We start from the raw sequence: 24,482 nt of genomic DNA, 5'->3' as shown, positions 1-24,482 counted from the left end.
CCCATGGGACAGGATTAGGAAGGATCTCAGAGACAATCACTTTGACGCTTTTCTTCTTCAGCATGCTTCTGAGTTCCCTGACATCATCCACCATCTGCGAGATATGCCGCAGTGCAGTGTGATTACTGCTGTATGAACCATCACCAAAGGATCCTGGCCCCTTGGCGTCAGAAGCCCATCCAATCTTAGAGTGACATCAGAGTGGCCAGAGTTGAAAGCAACTGGGGCTCCTTAGCCTTCCTGAACCCCCGGCTGGAGCAGCCCTCTTGGGGCATTTTGTGCCGGCTGGAGAGAGTGCTGGAGAGAAGCAGAGTCTGGCTGCACAAACTAGTGAGGACACAATGGCTGTGAATAAAATTATACCATGGGCGGCCCATGTTGCTATTTCTGGGTGCTCACAATAGGGACAGTGCCCCTTTAAGACAAAAGGCATGCTCCACCCCTGTCATAAATATAAAGGGAAGGGTAAACCCCTTTGAAATCCCTCCTGGCCAGGGGAAAGTTCCTCTCACCTGTAAAGGGTTAAGAAGCTAAAGGTAACCTTGCTGGCACCTGACCAAAATGACCAATGAGGAGACAAGATACTTTCAAAAGCTGGGAGGAGGGAGAGAAACAAAGGGTCTGTGGGTCTGTCTATATGCTGTTTCTGCCAGGGATAGACCAGGAATGGAGTCTTAGAACTTTTAGTAAGTAATCTAGCTAGGTACGTGTTAGATTATGATTTCTTTAAATGGCTGAGAAAAGAATTGTGCTGAATAGAATAACTATTTCTGTCTGTGTATCTTTTTTGTAACTTAAGGTTTTGCCTAAAGGGGTTCTCTATGTTTTGAATCTAATTACCCTGTAAGGTATCTACCATCCTGATTTTACAGAGGTGATTTCTATTTATTTCTATTAAAAGTCTTCTTATAAGAAAATGGAATGCTTTTTATTGTTCTCAGATCCAAGGGTTTGGGTCTGTGGTCACCTATGCAAATTGGTGAGGATTTTTACCAAACCTTTCCCAGGAAAGGGGGGGCTGCAAGTGTTGGGAGGATTGTTCAGAAGATCCAAGGGTCTGGGTCTGTAGTCACCTAGGCAAATTGGTGAAGCTTTTTACCAAACCTTGTCCAGGAAGTGGGGTGCAAGGTTTTGGGAAGTATTTTGGGGGGAAAGACGTGTCCAAACAGCTCTTCCCCAGTAACCAGTATTAGTTTGGTGGTGGTAGCGGCCAATCCAAGGACAAAGGGTGGAATATTTTGTACCTTGGGGAAGTTTTGACCTAAGCTGGTAAAGATAAGCTTAGGAGGTTTTTCATGCAGGTCCCCACATCTGTACCCTAGAGTTCAGAGTGGGGGAGGAACCTTGACAACCCCCCAAGCCTCTGGCATCCCTTTGTGTATCTGTTTCAATAGTGCTGCACCATTATGGCCTGTTCTCTGCAAAATCCTGCACAGAAATGCCAGTTGTGGTTGTGTTCCAAATGCGTTCAACATCATAGCACCTGCTACTGCCTACGGGCTTCTGAGGAAGGTTTGACTGAGTCTCCAGGCTTTTGGCCACACTGCTGGAAACAGCCTGTTAGTCTGGTGATGATTAGTTGGTGCTTGACCATCTCCCAGGCATGGGCTGTGCTCACCCCTCGAACATGAATGCTCAGAACACGTGTTCAGCTTCTCCAGCCCTGGCGGAGGGCGCGGCTCACCTGGCCATCGACATTGTTCTCAAAAAGAGCACGTTGAGGCCTGAAGCGTAGCCAGCATTTCTGAGCATGTTTCTCATCCAGAGTTAGCTGGGACCCTGTGACAGTTCTGATGCTGCCCTGCCACTGGGGCCTTTCGGGGGGTCTGTTACATGTGGCTCCGCTCCGGCCCATTACCCGTAGGCACATCATTTATAATCGGCACCAAGCAGCTGTTTCACAGGTGCACCTCTGATACCACATTAAGATCTACGGTGCCAGGGCCCTCTGTGTACACAGGCACTTACAGTATTGCCAACCCTAAGTGTTCAAAAATCAGAAGACTGGCTTTAAAATGGTTGATTTTTTTAAATGAATCCAGTGGGGTTCTTGTTATAGGCTGGCTGGGTCTTGAGGTTTTTAGGGTCACATTTTCAAGTGTTTCTCCAGATTCAAAAGGGCTAAAAAAATGTTAATGAAAGCTTAGAGTCTCACCTAATCCCCTGACTCCAGAAGCTGGGGCTTGAAGAAAAACACCAGCTATCACGAGCAATGTTCCCTCTAATTTTTGACAGGCCGTGTGCATAAAAAAGTTCTTCTGTGCAAATTTTTGTGCATCTGTGCAAATTTTAGTGCGTGTGGTGTTTCGCCGTGTGCGCGGGGTTTAGGATCTGTGTGCGCACGCACACACGCACAGCTTAGAGGGAACAGCGATCACGGGACTTGTGCTACAAGTGAATTGGCAACGCTGCTATTCGGGAGAACTACAGTTAGCTGCTAACAGAGGAAGCCACCTTCTACCTTTGCCTGTTGTCAGAGCCCCCGCCCTTTTCTGGAGTGAGAGTGAGTGGCAGAACCGTGTAAATCATTACAGATGTCTAAACCTCGGGGGGCACGTCAGGGCTAAAAAAAATGGTGTCTTTACCAAAGGGCAGCTAATGCAGGTGAGCTGTTCTGAGTAAAGGCACCATGAAGACCAGGCCCTTTCGTTTTAGCCTGAGGTAAACTCATCGTGGTCAGCCTCAGACTGTTTACCTTGCGCTAAATGGAAGGTGCCTGGTCTTCACTGTGCTGACCTCAGGTTAGCTCACACGTATTAGTTACCCTGAGGTAAAAACCACCTATGTTAGCCGTGAAGCCAAGGCCTTAATGGGAAGAGCTATTACCATTATTGCTGAGAAGAGTGGCTAACTGTCTAATCACACAAACCCAAACACCCTTGCCCCGCCCCTTCCTTGAGGCCCGCCCCTTCCTTGAGGCCCCGCCCCAGTCGCTCCATCCCCCCTTCCTCTGTTGCTCGCTTTCCCCCACCCTCACTCACTTTCACGGGGCCAGGACAGGGGTGTGGAAGGGGGTTTGGGCTCTGGGCTGGAGCCACGAGGTTTGGAGTGTGGGAGTGAGCTCCAGGCTGAGCCTGGGGCAGGGGGTTGGGGTGCAGGAAGGGATGCAGGGTTCAGGCTCTGGGAGGGAGTTTGCAGAAGGGGGTTCGGGATAGGGTGCAGGGGGGTTGTGGGGTTTGGGCTCTGGGAGGGAGTTTGGGTGTGGGAGGGGGCTCAGGGCTGGGGAAGGGGGTTGGGGTGTGGGAGGGGGTGAGGGGTTGGGCTCTGGGAGGGAGCCTGGGTGCAGGAGGTGGCTCAGGGCTGGGGCAGGGGGTTAGGGTGTGGGGGGTGCAGGCTCCAGCTGGGAGGCGCTTACCTGAGGTGGCTCCCGGGTGGTGGTGCAGAAGGGCTAAGGCAGGCTCCCTGTGTGCCCTGGCCCCATGCCACTCCCAGAAGCAGCTGGCATGTCCCTGGGGGAGGGGGCTCTGTGCACTGCCCGTGCCCGCAAGCACCTCCCCCACAACTCCCATTGTCTGCAGTTCCTAGCCAAAGGGAGCTGTGGAGTTGGTGCTGGAGGCAGGGGCAGTACACGGAGCCACCTGCCTCCCCGCCCCACCCAGGGACCGCAGGGATGTGCCAGCTGCTTTCAGGAGCAGCGTGGAGCCAGGGCAGGCAGGGAGCCTGCCTTAACCCTGCTGCACCACTGGACTTTTAGCGGCCTAAAATCTCCCAGTTTGGCTTCAGTGGCCTCCAGGAGATAGAGCCAGATTCCAGGAGACTCCTGGTGAAACCAGGAGTGTTGGCAACCCTATAATGCTGAGCAAGCCCAGGCCTCCAGCAGCTCCCTGCTGTAAAGGATCTGACACCAGTATGGGGGCAGGGAGAAACTGCACTGGGGGGGGCAGTCCCAGAGACCATGAATCAGTCTCCCCTGCTGTCAGGAGCTGGCTGGCTCATTCTGAGCTAGCCTCAGTGCTGGATGGCCACTCTGACTGTGGCCACATGGAGGGGCAGCTCCATAAAGTCAGAGGCAACCCGAGTCCTGGGGCTTAGCCCACTTCTCACAGCAGCTCCCTCCGGAGACCAAAATATTCCAGCTTTGGCCAAACACCCACAAGGGACAAACAGAGCATCTGGAAGACACAAAATGACTGCAACCTAGTTACATGCCCAAAGCCGGCCTCCCTGGGGGACATGGCCTGCAGGATGTCCCAGTCTTTGCCACTGGCTAGGAATGTCATTTCTAAATGCACTGGGCTACACCCAATTCCTCAGCGGGCTGTGAGTAACCCATTTTTCTGGTTGCTGCCAGTTACAAGAAGTTTATTTTTGAATGGGGTTAGTTCAACGTGAAAAGCCTTCCATGTGAGGCACCCTTTCCCCATTTTTTTAATTGAAAGAAGTTTTAAAACAAAAAGTCACTTCAGAGCAAAAGAGTTTGAAGTTTTCTAATTGTTTTATGGGTTTTTTGACTGAAACACTGTGGGGAATTTGAGCGGAGTTCGCACGTTGTTCCGATTGCCCCAAATCTGCATTGTACACAGAGGCCAGGCCTGACTGCCCTTCTCTCTGGTTTCCGCCTCCTGTGCTGAGAAATGCAGGGATGGTCATTGTCACCAGGCCACTGGAGATGCACCACCCTGAGTGCCGGTCGTGCCCTCCCCCTCCTCTCGCCTGCTCTCTCACCCACAGCCTGGCCTTGAGGCTAGTGGCTAAGGAATGCCACCAGCAGCCCACAGCCCAGTCTGTCATAGGTAAACACACAGTGCTGCCCATTCCTCAGGAGTGAATCATCCTGCAGGTAGCCCGTGGTTATTTCCTTTTATTCTTTTATTGCACAAACACTTCCTGGAACACCACAAAAGCAATGCCAGGGGCTGTGGCTGTCACCTGCGGGAGGGGAATAATGGCACTGGCAGGAGAGCCGCTGGTGGCACCCCCCTCCAAACCAGGCAGAGGAGCCAGACAGAAGGTCTGGTCTATACCCAAACTGGCACCAGTTTCCTGAACCGGATTGAGCCATCCTGGTGCCAGGCTGTGTGCGAATACACCTAGGGTTGTTCTGCACACAAGGTGGCACCAGATGGATGAAATCAGTTTTAATTGACACCAGCTGCTGGGCTGATGCCAGTCTCTGCGTGAGCCAGGTGTAAATGCAGCACCACCTGGAAAGCAACTCAAGCTCCGCTCCTTTCCTGCTGGACTCTCCGTTGTGTCCTGGCACAGAGGCAAGTTGGTCCAATCCCTGACAATTCTCACTGCCCCCAACGCTGAGCAGGTAGAGGGGCAGGATCCTGCCTGGCCTGGGCCCCCAGAGAGCAGCAGACCTTTCTGAGAGGGCTGACAGAGCACTGTGGCCATGCCTGTGATGCTGGCTCCATGCTGGAATCACTGGCCTCCGCGGTTTGTGCTGCTTTTCCAGCCTGGGCTATGGCTAGAGTGGCCCTATTGAGTGCACGGATCCCGGCACAGCGTTGGCTGTAAGGGTACGGAAGGCAGCGATACACCTGTCCCACTAGACCTGCTCCCACCTAGGGAAATAACATCACAGCTTTCTGGCTTCACGCCTTCCCCACCCACCAAACTCTCCCCCCAAGCTGAGCTCTCCAAGTCCCTACACACAACCAGGCTCTAGTGCCCCCTAGTGGGAAGCTATTTATTGTAACGTTCCTTTTGTCACCGTCCTCTGAGCTGGTAAAATTAAATATGAATCCCATAGAATGGAACGTATGTAGCAGGTTATCAGACCCTGCTGTTCATAGCACCTCTACGGCTGGACAGCAACTCTAGTCACTCACTCGTAATGTGCTTGGCAACTAAGGTCTTTTCCTCTGGGAGGGTTGTTCTGTCACAGCTTAGTATTGTACCAAGTCTTGCATATCCCTTCAGGCAGTTTGATGTTGGAGGGGGTGAGTCAACAGATGACCTATTTGCTCCTGGATCTCTGGTGGGGTGGTGTTTTGAGATTCTGTTCCAATATTGATCTGGGTTTCTTCCATGTCCTGCTGATCCAGTCTCAGTGGAGGGTGTATTTCACCATCCTTCACATCCATGTTTTGGTCTTGCCTTCATAGGTGCAGTTTCAGTGAAACGTGCTCCTCCACTGCTAGGCTATATGAACAAGGGTTCATCTCTTCAACGTGTCTAACTTGTTTGCAAGTGCATGATTTGTCCTGAGGAAATCATTTGGTCTTGACAGGGTCTCCGGTTGTAGTTCTGGGAAGTCTTTAGCTTGTTTGTTGTACTAGCCTTTGGCCTTTGTGTCACTCTTCCTTTTTGCTCCTTCCACTCCTGCCGGTCGCAATGATGCTGAGGCTATCGGCACCAAGGGATGCACGCATCTTGGCATCAAGTGCTGTACTGAAAGCCTGTTTCTCCCTTCAGGAATGGCTTGCTACACATTTTCCTTATTTTGTGCAGATCTCTTTAATAGAACATAAGAGCAGCCATACTGAGTCAGACCAAAGGTCCATCTAGCCCAGTATCCTGTCTTCCGAGAGTGGCCAATGCCAGATGTCCCAGAGGGAATGAACAGAACAGGTCATCACCAAGTGATCCATCCCGTCGCCCATTCCCAGCTTCTGGCAACCATAGCTTAGGGACACCAAATAGAGTTTTAGCAATTTTAACTGCCGGTTCGGCTTTTTCATTTCCCTGTTGCTGGTATGGTGATGATATGATATGACTGTGTTCCCACTGCCAGATAAGATGTACAAACTCACTCCCGGCAAGTGAAATGGAAACTCACTCCCGGACAGTTCATGTAGTTCCCAGAAGTCTGACTTCTGTGGTTTGTGTTGAAAGGTCCATTCCTCCTTTGCTCCAAGGTCTGTTAGGAACACTATGTATTTTCATTGTCTGGTTTTGCTGCTTAGCCTGCATTTCCCCACATGAATCACAGCTGCACACCAGCTCTCAGACACCCTCATGATCACTCTCATGATTGGCCAGTATATAGCATCTTTGGTTTTCCAGATACAGGCTTCTAGTCCAGGACAGTTCAGATGTGTTCTTCAGGGTGTTTTCTCCCAGTGATCTGGATATGATGATTCTAGGCCCAGATCCACAAAGGTATTTGGGTGCCTAACCCCCAGATTTAGGCATCTAAGTCCCATTTTTAGGTGCACTGCAATTCACAAAAGTCCCTCTCAGCTGCAAGCTCCTGTGTTTCTGCCTCTGAGCATGAGCACTGCTGCCTCTCTGCAGGCACCCAGACACCTCAGCCCCAGACTGATCCAGGACCCAGGAGAAGCTAGGCAGGCAAATCCTGTCCACCCTGCAGGCCCCAGCCAGTGGGCACACTCAGGGGCTGCCTAACTGCACTGGCACAAGTTTGGCGGTGGGAGGGGGGCGTGGAATGAAGGATGACAAAGACAGACCAAAAGGCTTTTCCTTAGCCCAGTAGTTAGGCACGCAGCTGGGACGTGGCAAACCACTGGTTCAGGTCCCATCTGCCTGGAAGGAGAAGGGTTTGAACAGGATCTGCCACCTCTCAGCCGAGAGCACTAACCACTGGGCTGTAAAGGGACTCTGTCTTCCTCTGGCCCAATTGATATGTAATTGTTTAGTGGAGCCATGTCAGCAGGAAAGATTGCTAGAGGCCTTCCTCAGAATCTCTCACTCTTGCCTACCGACGTCGGGCCAGAGACAATGAGACTCTCTCTGGCCCAGCGGCTCATACCCTCACCTGAGAGAGAGGAGACCCCTGTTCAAACCCCTTCTCCTCAGTAGGCAGAGGGGGGACTGGACTGGACTACAGCCCAGGGCAGTATCCTAGCCGCTGGACTAGGGGTTGTAAGTGAGGCTCCCCCAACTATTTTGGCCTCTGAATACCTTCCTGTGTTCCCTGCAGGGTCCAATCCTGTAGAGGTAAACATCATCTTCCCCCAGTCCATAGATCACAGTCAGAGATAGGCGCTTCCCTGCAGCCCTGGCTCCGGAACCTTTCTCCCTCAGAGGAGTGGGGTTTGAATACATCCCTCATCATCGTCCCCCACTGGCTAGCTTAGACGTGCTGACTGTGTGGGTCACATGCTAAGGCGCCTCTCTCTCCCCATGCATTGCACAGGGAGCCTAGTGTTGCTCCAGTGATTTTCTAGGCACTGAAAATTTAGGCTCAGAATCACAATTCCCAAGTTCCTTTGTGGATCAAGGCTCAGCTGCCTTTATGTACAATGCTGTCTTGTACACTCACCTTGTCTTGCTAGTTCTGGGGTTCTTGAGAGGCCAGGGGGCCTTTCCCTTGGTGTCTGCCCATCCTGACAGAAGGGCAGATGTGAGCACTTGTAAATCTTGTATTGGTTTGTCCTCAAATTCTGTCTAGACATGCCTTGAAATTGGCATGTAACACTGGCTTAGTTGCTAAGAACACAAGAATGGCCATACTGGGTCAGACCAATGAACCACCTAGCCCAGTATCCTGCCATGGCTAGTGCCAGATGGTTCAGAGGGAATGAACAGAACAGGCAATCATTGAGTGTTGCTTTCTATCAGGCTGAGGATCTCATATTCATGACCCGTTGCCATATTTTCATGCCACAGGGCAGGTTTGGATAAGCACCCAGCTATGTACATCTCAATCTCTTTCTTGCAATGTGCATCTAAATTGCAGTTTCAGTAACATGTGCTTAAAGGCATATTAGGGCCTCTAGCATTTTAAAAAATGCTCTCAAGCAGCTTATGGTCACTTTCTACTTGGAATGGTTTCCCATCCTGGAACACCTAGGCACAAAGAATGTAGGTGATACATACAAGCTGGGGCACCATATATTAGATAATGAGCTGAACATGCGCTTCCAGTGCAATGCTGTGGCCAAAAGGGCTACTGTGGTCCTTGGATGCATAAATAGGGGAATCTTGAATAGGAGTAAAGAGGTTATTTTACTTCTGTGTTTGGCACCGGTGTGATCACTGTTGGAATCCTGTGTCCACACTTCAAGAAGGATGTTATATTGAAGAGCATTCAGAGGAGAGCCATGAGAAGGGGTAAAGGGTTAGCAAACATGCCTTATAATCGTAGGACTGGAAGGGACCTCGAGAGGTCGTCTAGTCCAGCCCCCTGCATTCATGGCAGGACTAAGTATTATCTAGACCCTCCCTGACAGTTATTTGTCTAACCTGCTCTTAAAAATCTCCAACAATGGAGATTCCACAACCTCCCTGGGCAATTTATTCCACTGCTTAACCACCCTGACAGCTAGGCAGCTTTTCCTAATATCCAACCTAAATAATGAGAGACTCAGGGAGCTCAAAGAAAAGGAGTACTTGTGGCACCTTAGAGACTAACCAATTTATTTGAGCATGAGCTTTCGTGAGCTACAGCTCACTTGCATCCGCTGAAGTGAGCTGTAGCTCACGAAAGCTCATGCTCAAATAAATTGGTTAGTCTCTAAGGTGCCACAAGTACTCCTTTTCTTTTATTAAACAGACTGGTCAAACTTTTCATATGCAAACACTATTGCAAGACATTCCTTTTCAATTTGGACATGTCTTCGGTGATATGACCTTGACATGAAAGCTACCACCTCTCCCTTTTGTAGGAGAGATGCCTCAGCCCCCACCTCATGGTCAACACAGCATCTGGTTCCCTTGTCATTCATAAGGTAGCATTTCAGATGGGATAGTTGGTCATCAACTCTTCAGTAGATGTGGTGGTTGCTGGTGGCATTGTGCTGAGATAACCATGTCCAGACTGCATATTTATCCAGTAGTTACCACAGGGGTTCACAGACATCTGAGATGTTTGAAAGAAGAATTTTGTCAGTTTACAAATCCTAATTGTCTGAACTGATCTAATATCACGAGGAATGTGGACCTATTGAATGGCTTTTACCTTTTTGTGGTCAGATCATAGCCCCTGGGAGGTCACCAGATGTTCCATGTATGGTCCTGCAGTCAATCACAATTTCATCCCGTTTTCATTCAGTAGTAGATTTACTCCTTATCTCTTACTAGCAGACAGACGAGGTTGTGGCTGTGATTTCCTACAGCTTCCACCATGCTGTCTTCTTGTCCATACACCAGAACATCCTTAGCTATGATCCTGAGCCCTGTGAATCTTGTTTGTACGTCTTGTTGGCAGCATTGACAGTCTTCTGCTACAGGTTTGATCCCAATGGCATTCTCAACCATCTATATCTTGCTGCTGGCGTCCAAAATATGGTGAGATTGCTGCTTTCATTACCCAGTAGCACTTGCCAATATGCATCTTTGACATAAAGTACTGATAATATTTTTGTTTTTGCCAAGTCAGGTAATATTTCTTCAGTTGTAGGCGTTTGGGATTGAGTTCTTTTTGATGCTTTGTTTAAGCAGCTGGCCTGGCTTCTCAGTGGCTGTTTATCCCACTTACGGGCTCTGTGACTTGAGCAACGTTGTCTTCTTTTTTCATTTGCTTTGTTGCTTCCATTCTTTTTTTTTCTTTCTTTCTTTTTTTCTTCTTCTTAATGCAATGGGTACTCTGCAATGCTTGTGCCATCCTGGCTGAATCATGTAATCTGTTGCTAGGTGTAGTGAGCCTGGAAGACATCCCAGTCTTCAAATACATCTTGGTAACCTTTTAGTAGCTTTACTGCAGGGATACTGTGTTCTATTGTCTACTTTTGCTATGTATTCTGTTTTGCTTGTGTCTGTTGTATTAATTACTAGGCTTAGGTTTAATGTCACTAGTAGGGTTGCCAGGCATCTAGTTTTCAGCTGGAACACCTGGTAGAAAAGGTACCGTGGCGGCTCCGGTCGGCACTGCCGACTGGGCTGTTAAAAGTCCAGCTGGCAGCGCAGTGGAGGCATGGGCTAAGGCAGGCTCCCTGCCTGCCCTAGCTCCTCATGGATCCCAGAAGTGGCCGCCAGGTCCTTGTAGCCCCTAGGCACATGGGTGGCCAGGGAGGCTCCACATACTGTCCCCACCCCAAGTGCCAGCTCTGCAGCTCCCATTGGCTGGGAGCTGCAGGAGTGGTGCCTGCGGGTGGGAGGATGGCACAAGGAGCCTCCCTGGCCACCCATGTGCCTAGGGGCTGCAGGGACCTGGCAGCCGTGGTAAGTGCCACCGGGACCCCGCACCCCAAGCCCCCTCCCACACTCCAACACCCTGCCCCAGTCCTGAGCCCCCTCCTGCATCCCAAACCTCTCATCCCCAGCCCCACCCCAGAGCCTGCACCCCCAGCCAGAGTCCTCACACCCCCCCGCCCACACCCCAACCACCTGCCCCAGCCCTGTGAAAGTGAGCCAGGGTTGGGGAGAGTGAGCAATGGAGGGAGAGGGGATGGAGCAAGCGGAGGTGGGGCCTCAGAAGAGGGATGGGGCAGGGGTAGGTCCTCTGGGAAGGGGCAGGGCGTTTGGTTTTGTGCCATTGGAAAGTTGGCAACCCTAGTCACTAGGTTCGTGAATTCGCTGGTTTTAGCTGAAAGAAGTGGCTTTTGTGTTGTCTGTATTTCCTGAAACATCAGCCTGTATATGTTGCCTTGGTATTCGGCTTGAAATTTACATCGTCCTCAGAATGATGGTTTGCTTTGCTTGGTTACAGTTTTTGGCTTTGCTTGGTTACAATTTTTGTTTCTTCCCTCGCATAATGCTGAGGAATTCTTTGTAGCCTTGCACATTGGCTGATGCCCCACTACTTGACATGCGTTTTCCTGTTGGTTTGTGTGCTTCCGCCTTGCCATTGCGTCGAGTGCTACTCTGAGTTTTGAAAACCATTTATTTTCCCCTTCGTCTGAAGCATCAGAGATTGGCCACAGCTGGTGACAGCAAATCACTTGTGTCCCCAGCCTGCAGTGCAGGAAGTGCCTCTATCACTCAGAGGTGAGAGTGGCAACTGTACGTCTCACATGTTGTCTAAGCTGGAGGAGGAAAAGGACTTGCTAGGCTATTTGTGCTTTGCCTTTTCACCGCTGGCAGACAGCAATGGGTGGTGAAGACGGGGCATTCACAGCATACCTGGCCACATACTGGAGGGAACTCACAGGATCCTTGTTACAAGGGGTGTTGGGGGTGAGATCCTATGCTTGTGATGGCATCAGCCCCCTCCTTAGTAAATTTCCTGGGCCAGACAACTTAACCCTGAGCCTTTGAAGAACCCATTTTTGCCCTTGAAATGCTCATACCTGATAGTTTTTGTTTTGTTTTGTTTTTTTAAGGGCAGGAGGGGTCAGTTTGATCATAGAATATCAGGGTTGGAAGGGACCTCAGGAGGTCATCTAGTTCAACCCCCTGTTCAAAGCAGGACCAATCCCCAACTAAATCAGCCCAGCCAGGGCTTTGTCAAACCTGACCTTAAAAACTTCTAGGGAAGGAGATTCCACCACCTCCCTAGGTAATGCATTCCAGTGTTTCACCACCCTCCTAGTGAAAAAATTTTTCCTAATATCCAACCTAAACCTCCCCCACTGCAACTTGAGACCATTACTCCTTGTTCTGTCATCAGCTACCACTGAGAACAGTCTAGAGCCATCCTCTTTGGAACCCCCTCTCAGGTAGTTGAAAGCAGCTATCAAATCCCCCCTCATCCTTCTCTTCCGCAGACTAAACAATCCCAGTTCCCTCAGCCTCTCCTCATAAATCATGTGTTCCAGTCCCCTCATCATTTTTGTTGCCTTCCGCTGGACTCTTTCCAATTTTTCCACATCCTTCTTGTAGTGTGGGGCCCAAAACTGGACACAGTACTCCAGACGAGGCCTCACCAATGTTGAATAGAGGGGAACGATCACATCCCTCGACCTGTGGAACACTGGCCAGAGACCCTGCCCCAGGGATTCCTGCAGCCAGTCCAGAATGTCTGGTTGAGCCAGAGCAGAGCTTGTAGCAAGAGCCCACTGATTTGGATTTACCGTGATGGAGAATTTACCCCGTCCCAGATTACCCCGGCAATCTGATCCAATGGCTGATTATCCTCCCTGCACAAGCAGCACCATATTTCCAGTTTCAATTTTGCTGACTTCAACTTCCAGCTGATGGATCTCATTATGCCTTTGTCTCCTAGATGGAAGAAACTTCAAGTATCGGAGAGCGTCTCCCTCCGCTAGGCAGTGGGTATAGCACCACCTCCCCTTCTCCTCCATATCAGAACAAGTGCCTGGACTCCTTTAGGCCTTGTCTTCAGTAGGAAAATGGAATGTTGTTAACCCACCTTAGCACACAGAGTCACTCACACAGGCCATGTCTACACCACAATATTAAGTCGACCTAAGTTATGTTGACATACAGTCCCCACAGTAATTAATTGCTTTTGCATGTCCACACTACGCTCCTTGTATCAGCGTTGTGTGTCCTCACTAGCAGTGTTACCACTGATGTAGAGTGCAGTGCATTATGGGTAGCTACCCCACTGTGCAACTCATCACCTAGTGCAAGGTGTTTTGGGCGGGGTTTGCAATGCCTCCCGGGGGCAAACTAGTCCCATAGGGTGAGTGGGAACATGGTTTAAGTATCCCATGAGGCAATTTTCTCCATCCCATCATTCCATGGGCATCCTATTACATTTCACGCCTCTTTTCAAAAGCCCCTCAAGCCTGGGCACGGCTCTGTTGTACTGTGACGAGCGTTACGAACACAACACACCTGAACCTGCAGTGTTTCCAGAGCCGCAAGACAGAATATGATGATGCCTTGCTGTGCGCCATGGAAAGAAACAACTCAAGGGTGTTGTTGGCATTCACACAGCAGCTGCATACAGTGGATCGCTGTTTCTGGGCCCAAGAAACAAGCAGACTAGTGGGATCGCATCGTTATGCAGGTGTGGGATGCCAGAAGTGGTGGCAGACCTTTCGGACGCACAAAGCCACATTCATGGAACCGTGTGTGAAACTCGCGCCAGCCCTCCAGCGCAGCAACACCAAATGAGAGCTGCACTCATGGTGGAGAAGTGAATGGCGATCGCTGTGCGGAAGTTGGCAACATCGACTGGTATCGATCAGTCAGGAATCGGTTTGGAGTTGGGAAATCCACTGTGCGGGTTGCTGTGATGCAAGTGTGCAGGGCCATTAATAGCCTCCTGCTAGGACGGACTGTGACTCTGGGCAACGTGCAGGAAATAGAACTATAAAAGGGACTGCAAGGGTCATCTAGTCATAGAATCATAGAAGATTAGGGTTGGAAGAGACCACAGGAGGTCATCTAGTCCAACCCCCTGCTCAAAGCAGGACCAACACCAACTAAATCATCCCAGCCAGGGCTTTGTCAAGCTGGACCTTAAAAACCTCTAAGGATGAAGATTCCACCATCTCCCTAGGTAACGTATTCCAGTGCTTCACCCCTCTCCTAGTGAAATAGTTTTTCCTAATATCCAACCTAGACCTCCCCCACTGCAACTTGAGACCATTGCTCCTTGTTCTGTCATCTGCCATCACTGAGAACAGCCTAGCTCCATCCTCTTTGAAACCCCCCTTCAGGTAGTTGAAGGCTGCTATCAAATCCCCCCACACACAAACACACACTCTTCTCTTCTGCAGACTAAATAAGCCCAGTTCCCTCAGCCTCTCCTCATAAGTCATGTGCCCCAGCCCCCTAATCATTTTCGTTGCCCTCCGCTGGACTCTCTCCAATTTGTCCACATCCCTTCTGTAGTGGGGGTCCCAAACCTGGATGCAATACTCCAGATGTGGCCTCACCAGTGCCGAATAGAAGGGAATAATCACTTCTCTTGATCTGCTGACAATGCTCCTACTAATGCAGCCCAATATGCCGTTGGCCTTCTTGGTAACAAGGGCACACTGCTGACTCACATCCAGCTTCTCGTCCACTGTCATCCCCAGGTCCTTTTCCGCAGAACTGCCACATAGCCAGCCAGGCCCCAGCTTGTAGCAGTGCCTGGGATTCTTCCGTCCTAAGTGCAGGACTCTGCATTGTCCTTGTTGAACTTCATCAGATTTCTTTTGGCCCAATCCTCTAATTTGTCTAGGTCACTCTGGACCCTATCCCTACCCTCCAGCATATCTACCTCTCCCCCTAACTTAGTCTAACCCCCCTGCCAAGATGCAGGATTTGTTGTGTCTAACCCATCCAAGACAGATGCTCTCCAGCCTCCTTTTGAAAACCTCCAATGAAGGAGCTTCCATGACCTCCTGAGGCTTCTGTGCCATTGTCCTACTGTTCTTACAGATACGAAGTTTTTCCTGAGATTTTTTCCTAAATCTGCTCTGCTGTAGTTTGAGCCTATTGCCTCTTGTTCTGTCCTTTGTAGCAAAAGAGAACAACTTTTCTCTATCTTTTTTTATGGCAGCCTTTCAAGTATTTGAAGACCGCTATCGTAGCCCCCCCTTAATCTCCTCTTTTCCAAACTAAACATGCCCAGTTCCTTCAGCCTTTACTCATACGGCTGCTGTAATAGAGCCGGACTCACCCGGCGGCGCCTCCTGCTGGTTGTCTTTGGGAATTAGCTCGTCAGCCTCTGGAGCGCCCTCTGCCGTCTGGTGATCCGCCTTACCGCCAGCCCCTGTCCCTCCCAGGACCCAGTGCCTCTTTGTCTGGGGCGCTGCCCATCTGGCAGCAACCCCTCAGTGTCAGGGTCTCCCCACCCAGGGGAACCCCCCCACCCACTATCCCCACTTCATCTCAGTCTTGGCTACTGCCAGTCCCCACTTAGCCCCGCTCCCTGGGCAGACTGCAGTGTATCAGCCACCCATCACAGGCGAAGGGGTTTGGACCTGCTACCTCTGTCTACCCGTGGGCTGCCCCCTTGCAACCCCAGTACCTAATAGGCCCTAATCTAGGCCTCGCAGCCTGGGGGTTTCCAGGCCGGAGCTCCCCTGCTTCCCTAGCCTTTCCCCCTCAGCACTACTCCAATCTAGGTATCCCCTCAGGTCCCTGCAGCCAAGTCCTTCCCTCTCTGAATGCAGAGAGAGACTCTTGCTAAGCTTCAGCCAAGCAGCCCCTTTATAGGCCCAGCTGCGGCCTGATTGGGGCTTGGGCCAGCTGCGGCCATTTCCCCAATCAGCCTAGCTTCTCTTGCCCTCAGCCCTAGCTCTCTCCCAGGGCTGTCTTTTAAGCCCCACAGGGCAGGAGCGGGTAACCACCCCGCTACAGTTGCATTTCATCCTTTTGATCATCTTTGTCACTTGCCTCTGGATCCTTTCCAGGTTCTCTCCATCCTTTCTATATAGTGGTGACCAAAACTGGACACAGTGCTCCAGCTGAGGCCTAACCAGCGCTGAGTAGAGCAGTACTCTCACCTCCTCTGACTTGCATCCCAAAATTGCATTGGCTTTTTTTGCAACAGCATCGCAGTGTAACCCTTCTGCCTGTCAGAGCTGGCAGCAACAAGGGCCAGGTTCACTATCTAGGGGTTCCATTCCAATAACACAATGTAAAACCGGCTCGAGCCCCCACCCAGTGACAAATATATACCACCCCCGCTGGGCGCCTCCAAGAGGCAATATTTCCCCTCTGCAAGCACATAGTCTGAGTGTAGCAAAAAGCCTTTTAATAACAGAGAGAAACAATGTGGCATTATGTTGGGGAAACACCACCAACAGGATTCATAACACAACCCATGAGCAAAAACCCACCCCAAGCAAATTGGGGCGTGTCCTTTCCCTTTGGTTCTTGAGTCCAGCAACCCAAAATCACGCAAAGTCCCAAAAGTCCAACGACCCAAAAGTCTCTGCCCTTGGTCAGGGCAGCCCCAGAGTTCAAAAGTTTATCTGCAGAGTTTTTACCTCCCAACCTGGGTGGAGATTGGGGGCGGGGGTGTTAAGGGGCACCTTACATGGTCCAACACTGATGGCCCCACCTCTCCATGGGGCTCCGCTCCGCCAGCCGCTCCACTCACCATGCTGCAAACGGCTCTACCATATAGCTTCAGGCTCCCCCACTACTTAACACAACACTCAGTGATTTCAGCTCTTTTGTGATTTCAGCTTATAATAGGGGAGACACAGTGCTGGTGCACCATTAGCCCAAAGTGAATTCAGCTCAGCAGCCTGTAACTAGACTCCTAATAGAATCAAAATTAGCTCTGATATTCCACAGTAGAGAAAGGAAGAAGTGAAATTGGCATGTAAGGCCCTCCCCAGGAGGCCCATGCCACCAGGTATTTCTACCTGTTCCCAGCCTCTCTCCATTCACAGAGTTTTGGAACCCATGTCCCTTGCCTAGCGAGTGCTACTTAGTTGACGGCGAGTCCCTCCATCATAACAAAAGGCCAAGTACTGTTCCACTGTCCTTGATTCCCATAATTAGGGTAATAACAATTTATTCTTCCTGCCCCAATAACAAAGACACTGGGGATCCCACAGCAGCCAAAGTGACCATTTGGGCAGCTATGGCCTCATTCTAGGCAGGGTGGGTGTGCCTATGCAAATGAGATCGGCCCCTGAAGTTCTTTTCCACAACTTGCCACACCTCACCACCAGATGTCAGGGTGGAGCTCATTCTGACTCTGCTTACAGCATTGTTGAGGTTGTGATCCACTAGAACTCCTAGATCCCTCTCAGCAGTGCTGCTGCCAAGCCAGTTATCTCCCATTCTCATGGGTGGCACGTATAAGAGGCTAGGCCTCCCCAAAAGAGGCTGGCCATGCAGGGGACAAGAAATGCCAAACGTGGCCCGGCCCTGACCCGCTGCCTTTGGAGCGCCACCACCAGAAGGTCCCCAGAAGTGGGGGGCCACTGGTGCCTGGACAGTGGCCTCGCCCACATCTGCCCTAAGGCCCTGCTCCCACTTGGCCTCCTCCCTAAGGCCCCGCCCCCATTCTGCCTCTTCCACCAACCCTCCCCTGCCCGCCACTCCCTCCTCTCCACTCCCTCCCCATGCACAACAGGAAGAGGAGTCCCACAACTGGGCCAGCCACTGGGAGGCTGTGTGTACTGATGCCAGAGCAACTCAGTTAAGGGGTGCTGGAACAGGGGGAGCCAAGGGGCCATGGCCCCATCACTTTATTTTCCAACTTAAGGCATGCAACGGGGGGGAGGGGGCAGAGAGGAGCGAGCAGCAATCAGGCAGGACCTCAGGGGAAGCGGCAGAGTGGGGGCAGAGCCTCACAGGGAAGAGCCTCGGCGCAGAGCAGAGGATGAGGCCATGGTCTGGGCACTGGTGCCCCCACACTGCTAGCGAGCTTCTGGTGCTCCCGTAAGCCTCCCTAAATGAGAGAGTTACATGCCGCCTATGCCCATTCTGTATTTGTGCATTCGGTTATTCCTCCCTAAGTGTATCACCTTAACATTTGTCTTTGCTGAATTTAATTTTGTTGTCAATAGCCCAGTGCTCCAATTTATCAAGATCCCTCTGAATTTTATTTCTATCCTCCAATGTGTTGGCAACCCCCCGAGCTTTTTGTTATCTGCAAATTTGGTCAGTATGCTCCCTATTCCTACATCCAGGTCATTTATAGAGGTGTTAAACAAGACCAGACCCAGAACAGATCCTTATGGAACCCCACTTGAGACCTCCCACCCATCTGACATCATCCCATTAATAGTGACTCCTTGTTGTTCAACCAATTATGTATCAGCTTAACAGTAGTTCTGCCGAGCTCACATTTCTCCAGCTGACTTATCAGAATGTCATGTGGGACTGTGTCAGAAGACTTGCTGAAGTCCAGGTAAATGATGTCAACTGCATTCCCCCATCCACCAAATCAGTTGCCCTGTCAAAGAAGGAAATCAAGCTGATTTGGTATGGTTTGTTCTTGGTAAATCCTGCTTCTGCTAGCGAGCAGCCCTTCATCCTCCCAGTATTCGCAAATTGAATGTTTTATACATTGCTCTAGTAGCTTTCCAGGTATCAAAGTCAGGCAGACTGGTCTACAGTTCCCCAGCTCCTCCTTTCCCCCGCTTTTAAAGTTGGGCCACTACTTTAGCCCTTCTCCAGCCTTCTGGGACCTCTCCTGTCATCCATGAGTTTGTAAGTATTATTGCTACTGGGTCAGAGATTTCTTCAGTACCCTGAGGTGAATAGCCTCAGGCCCTGCTGACTTGAATTCATTCAGATTGGTCAGAAGATCTCTGACATGTTCTTTACGTATCCCGATCTGCATCCCTGCCCCTTTATTGTCTATGTTAACTTCGTTAGTTGTCCAGTCACGTTATTTTTTTGTGAGAAGACTGAAGTAAAGTAGGCACTGAGCAGCTCTGTCTTCCTAGCATCTTCTGTTACCAGCTCACCTTCTGTGGATGGTTTTGCAGCAATGATGTTCCCAAGCTGTGGTGGGATGATAGATGGCATGCATAGCCCGATTTTGGCACCAGTCCACCTTGCCATGGAATACATCAACAGAAAGGCTACTTTTCTATGGTATTGGAAGCTCTGGTGGATCACCAGGGTCGTTTCACCGACATCAACGCGGGCTGTTCAGGGAAGGTGCACAACACATGCATCTTTAGGAACACAGGCCTGTACAGAAAGCTGCAAGCAGGGATTCTTTCCAGACCAGAGGATTATCATTGGGGATGTTGAAATCCCAGTAGTGGTCTTGGGAGACCCAGCCTACCTCTTACTCCCATGGCTCATGAAGCCATACACCGGCCACCTTGACAGCAGCAAGCAGCGCTTCAACAACAGGTTCAGCAGATGCTGAATGACAGCTCAATGTGCCTTTGGCAGTTTGAAAGGCTGCTGGTGATGTCTACTCACGAGATTAGACCTCAGTGAAGAAAATATCCCCATGGTCATAGCTACCTGCTGTGTGCTTCATAATATCTTGAGGCAAAGGGGGAGAAGTTTCCGCAGGGGTGGAGGTGAAAAGGCTCTCTGCTGATTTAGAGCAGCCAGATACTAGGGCTATAAAAAGAGCTCAATGGGGAACTATATGGCTCAGTGGGGCTTCAAGGGCGTTTTAACAATGAGCCACAGTGATGTGTGTTGCTGTGGTGTGCTGTGCCTGGCATTGCTTTTTGCCCCTGATATGAACCTTGTAATGAATGCTCTGGGTGTGGTAACACAACAGAAATGCACCTATCGCTATTATCTGTGAACATCAGCCCCAGCCCCCATATGCTGTGGACTAAAAAAGATTAATTAAATTTCCATAAACAGACTTTTATTCCAAACCCAGGCAAACAGACACAACTGAACAAAACTTATAAATACATGGGAAAGTACCTTTGCAAGGGAAAGAATAGTCATTTCCATTTCACAAACACATACACCACCTGTGTCTCTCACAGGTCGGTATGTGTGGCTGTGATTGCGTGTACTCTCCTGCCGGTTGGAGTGGTAGGGGAGTGCTGCTGCCCCGAAAGATATGTGGAATGTGGGAGGGCTGGGGGGAGGGTGGGGGGCGGAATTTAGGGAGGTCCCAGAATGCAGTTCTCTATAGGCTGCAGGAGGAGGCAAACATAGATCTGTTCAGCTTGAGGTTCAATCAGAGACTGCAGCATGTCTGTTTGCTCCCTAAGCAGCGCTTGTCATCTCATACTGCCTGTTTCTCCTGTCCTTGCTATCCCTCTGCACTCTGTCCTTGAGTGTGAGCCTTCAAGCCCTGTGCTCAGAATCTGAAGCACCAGAGGCTTGCAGGACCTTCTGGTACATTTCTTTCTGTACTCAGTGATTTTAGATTGTTGTGTGGTTATGATTAACGAATATGTTACGTCATATATCATCATTGTATGTTATATAGGGTTAAACTGTAGGATTTGCTGCTGCTGGGGAGGGCGGCTGGCGGGGCTGGCAGACTCCCTACCCGGCCCCGCGCAGCTCCCAGGAAACGACATGTCCCTCAGCTCCTAAGTGGAGGCACGGCCAGGGGGGCTCCATGCACTGCCCCTGCCCCGAGCACCCGCTCCACAGCTCCCATTGGCTGGGAACTGTTAACAATGGGAGCTGTGGGGGTGGTGCCTGTGAGCAGAGGCAGTGCGCAGAGCTGCCAGGCCAGCTTAGCCATACTAGGCCTTGGAGCTAAGAAATGCTGACATAAGTAAGTGATTGAAGACTAATCCGATGCCTTAAGATTACAGGAAAAGATGTACCAATGGGTGATATTGTGAAAACTTAACAGTAAAAGTAATTTTTTGCTTACATTGCCTTGTGCTTTTCTTTCTCCTCTGTATCTGGTCAAGCCGCTCTACCAGTGTGGCGAGAGAGACCCTCAAGGCCACATTTGCAGCGGCTAAAGAAACAATGGACAGAGATACTATTGTGAGTGCATTCACTCCCCTTGATCCACACTTGTTACAAGCACAACATTCTCACTTCTCCTTGGCATTCACAGAGCACGGCGGCAGTCCCCGCCATGGTGAGCACGGCCCAGGGGAGAGGGGGACATTCTGCTGCAGACTGTGTCTATATGCTGCTAGTCTGTGTGCTGCAATGGTGCCTGCTGACTGGCATGGGAAAGGGTCCTACTGCAGTGGAAGAAATAAGGCAGCCCTCCGCAGAGATCTTTGGCAGAGGATTGCAGACTGCTTCCAGCAAAGTTTCCTTGAGATCTCTATGGAGGATTCACGGGACGTCCTGGTGCACATAAACAAACTGTTCCACAGGGCCCCCTATGCCTAGCTGTACAGGGGAATGAGAAGCAGATAGCAACTCTACCTCCACTGTTTATTTCACCACCTCTTCTAGCCTGATTTAAATAAATAGTACCTGAACAGATGTGTCCCTGCAATACTGAAGCAAACTGCATACTTACCAGAGGTCCCTTCCCCTGCATCAGGCTCGCCAGTGCTGGACCGCTGGGAGTGGTTTGACTGCTCAGGAGTCAAAAAGAGGTCCTGGCTTGCTGGACACCCCCGCCCAGTCGTCTGTCTGCCATACTCCTCCTCCTCAGGGTTCGCTTCTGTGGCCTGTGACTCCAGCTCCCCTGAAGTATCCACAAGGACCTTGGGGATGGCGGTGGGTCACTGCTGAGAATGGCATGCAGCTCCTCGTAGAAGTGGCACATCAGAGGCTCTGCACCAGAGTGACTGTTTGGCTCCCTTGCCTTCAGGTACGCCTGTCGCACCTCCTTGATTTCCACACGGCACTGCTACATGTCCCCGTTGTAGCCCTTCTCCCCCATGCCCTGAGCGATCTGGCCATAGGTATCCAAGTTCCGACACAGACTCCTCTCCACACAGACCCAGGAGATCTACCACCTCCTGCGCACTCCAGGCAGGAGCACGTTTACTGCATGGAGCCGGCGTGGTCAGCTGGACAGTTGCTACGTGAGCTCTCCATGCCGACCAAGCAGGAAATGGAATTTCAGTAGTTCATGGGGCTTTAAAAGGGGGGGGGGGAAGATATATGTTCTTGTGTACCTGCTCGCCGAGCAGCAGAGTTCAAAACGATGACCAGTGGGGTCACAGTGAGGCATTGTGGGATACCTCCTGGAAGCCACTAAAGTTGACGTCAGTAACACAGTGTCTACACTGCTACTGTGTCAACCTAACTACATTGAACTAAGCGCTATGCCTCTTGCTGAGGTGGAGTATCAGGTGGGTGTAGTGGACGACTTGCATCAGTGGGAGGAACATTGTAGTGCAGACACTTACAGTTAGGTCACCCTAACTCTGTCGTGTGGCCCAGGCCTGAGGCTTAGAGACCTTGCTGCACAGTAGCCAAGAGGCACCAGGGTGGGAAGAGTGCGGCTGCATCGCTTTGCTGAGCAGGAGCATTCAGGTGCCCCCACTGGCCACAGCTTTGCAGGGGTTTCGAACGTGGGGCTCCCGGCTGACGGGACCGGAGAGCAGCAGGTGCTTTCTGAGGCAGAGGCTCAGCTCAGTCTCACTGCAGGCTAGAAACATGCCGTGTGGCTGCATTCCAGCCACTCCCAGGGTCAGCCGCGGGGCAGACAAGAGGGGTCAAAGGCATCATCTCCTCCGAACAAGAGTTCCTAGCACAACTGGCTGCGTTTTAGCTACGTCCTGAGTCAAAGAACGTGAGGCCAGTGTCACAGGGCAGGACTCTCCGGGGAGCAGAATTAATCCTGAAATGAGAGACACTAGAACATGCTGTGAAAGGCCCGGCTGGCAAGAGCAGATAAGCCAGCTTGCCTGAAAACCCTGTCCTGGCTCACACTAACGCCGTCTTGTCCTTTAGGGTGACCAGATGCCCCCTTTTTAACAGGACAGTCCCATGTTTAAGCCTTCTTCCAGGTGTCCCGACTTTCTGTTAAATACGGGCAAATGGTCCCGTATTTTCTGGGATCGCGGCACAGAGCCAGCAGCGGGGGCAGCAAGCGGCCATGCCCCTTCTCTCTCCCCAGAGCCTGCCCCCGCCGGAATCTCCCTCGCTGCCTCCTCCAGCAGAAGCAGCATCGCCAGGGATGGGCAGCGAGACTGTGCCTAGGAGCAGCTCAGGCTCCACCGCCCCTCCTGCCCCGCCATCCCGCGTCTCCTGGGCAGCACTCTCGCCTTGCATGGGTGAGAAGCCAGGGCAGGGTGTGCCCCACCTCCTCCATGCACTTGCTGTGCCCCCTGCCTGGCACCGGGGGCAGCCCCCAGAGAAGGGGGTCCCTGCTCACCCCCTCGTTTCACCTCACTGCCGACACAAACTCCCCCCTGCATGTGGGACCCCTAGCGGGGCGCGGAGTAACATGGGGGGCGGGGGGAGAGTGGCAACGTCAGCCCTGCGCTGGAGGGAGGGCTAGGGAGAGCAGACAAGGGGGCATGCAGCTGTGGGGGCTCAGACCACCAGCTGCGCAGGCAGGCATGCAGCAGGGCTTGGAGGACCAGCCCTGCGCACAGGGGTGAAGTGGGGGCTTGGACCAGCTCCATGCCTGGGGGAAGAGGACCGGGGGGGGGTTGTGGGCAAGTGGCAGGGGGCTCTGACTGGGGAGGGGGGTCACAGGGAGGCGGCAGGGTGGCTCAGGCCAGCCCCAGGCACCAGTGGGGAAGGGGACCTCAGGCTGGCCCTGCAAGGGCAGGAGGCAGGGAGGGCTTAGGTCAGCCACATGTCTGTGTGTGCGGGGAGGGCAGCCTAGGGGTGTCCCATTTTCCTTTTGGGAAAATATGGTCTTACCCTACATGCTGTCCCTTGGGAGTCTGGCTTCAGGGAAAGGCAGCTATCCACACTCAGTCACCTTTCCCCTCACTCACTTGTGTTTGCAGCTTTCACGCTTTGCTCCCCAGCTGGACAAGTAGATTCTCCTCTGGATTCCTTCTCATCTCCCTTCCACAACGTCTGGCATGTCTGGGCCTGTCTCCCTTCCAGAGCAGGGAAGCCTGCTCCAACTATTAAATAGTTACAGCAGTAGTTTAGCTATCAGCGAGAGATGTAGATAGACAACACAACCTTTAGGTCTTAATTCAGTGAAAGGGAGGGAGGGAGTGTGTGTGTCTGTGTTTTGCACTCCCAGGCAGGAGACCCTTTCCATGTATAATTGCCAAGTTATTTAACCAGAGTAGAATACTCCACCTTGGAACTCCCACACATTCTTTGCTAGAGCTTTGAGATCCATATAATTAATTACCTAAACATTCTAAAGCTCATTGGGATCCTCAATCACTGTCCAAGTCCATATCAAAGTGCAAAATAGTACTGCAATATTGCATTCCTTCCTTTGGTTCCTTTGCCAGTAGAAAGCATTATAATTAACCATTTCCTTGCGTAGCTTCCCTAGCCCCTCATGTTCAGGCACTCAAAACTTTCCAAAC

The 24,482-nt window shown here is 51.3% G+C and overlaps 1 protein-coding gene across 2 annotated transcripts in view; it reads right to left on the bottom strand.

Moving 5' to 3' along the window:
* The window catches only part of LOC140897398 (fer-1-like protein 4), a 160,510-nt gene extending 136,028 nt beyond the window's left edge, over positions 1-24,482 (bottom strand). Inside the window, exons 1-3 of one of the 2 annotated variants that reach the window (XM_073310003.2) lie at positions 23,925-24,482; positions 21,539-22,813; positions 20,927-21,016 (exon numbers count right to left, since the gene is read on the bottom strand). The gene's annotated coding sequence lies outside the window, so the exon portion shown is untranslated. Of the gene's footprint in view, positions 1-20,926; positions 21,043-21,538; positions 22,814-23,924 lie in introns of those variants that run through there. The other variant, XM_073310006.1, reaches the window with a different exon arrangement.

This window comes from Lepidochelys kempii, chromosome 13 (assembly GCF_965140285.1).
Source record: "Lepidochelys kempii isolate rLepKem1 chromosome 13, rLepKem1.hap1, whole genome shotgun sequence".
Classification (NCBI taxonomy): Eukaryota; Metazoa; Chordata; order Testudines; family Cheloniidae; genus Lepidochelys; species Lepidochelys kempii.
This window is presented reverse-complemented; position numbering and strand designations above follow the sequence as displayed.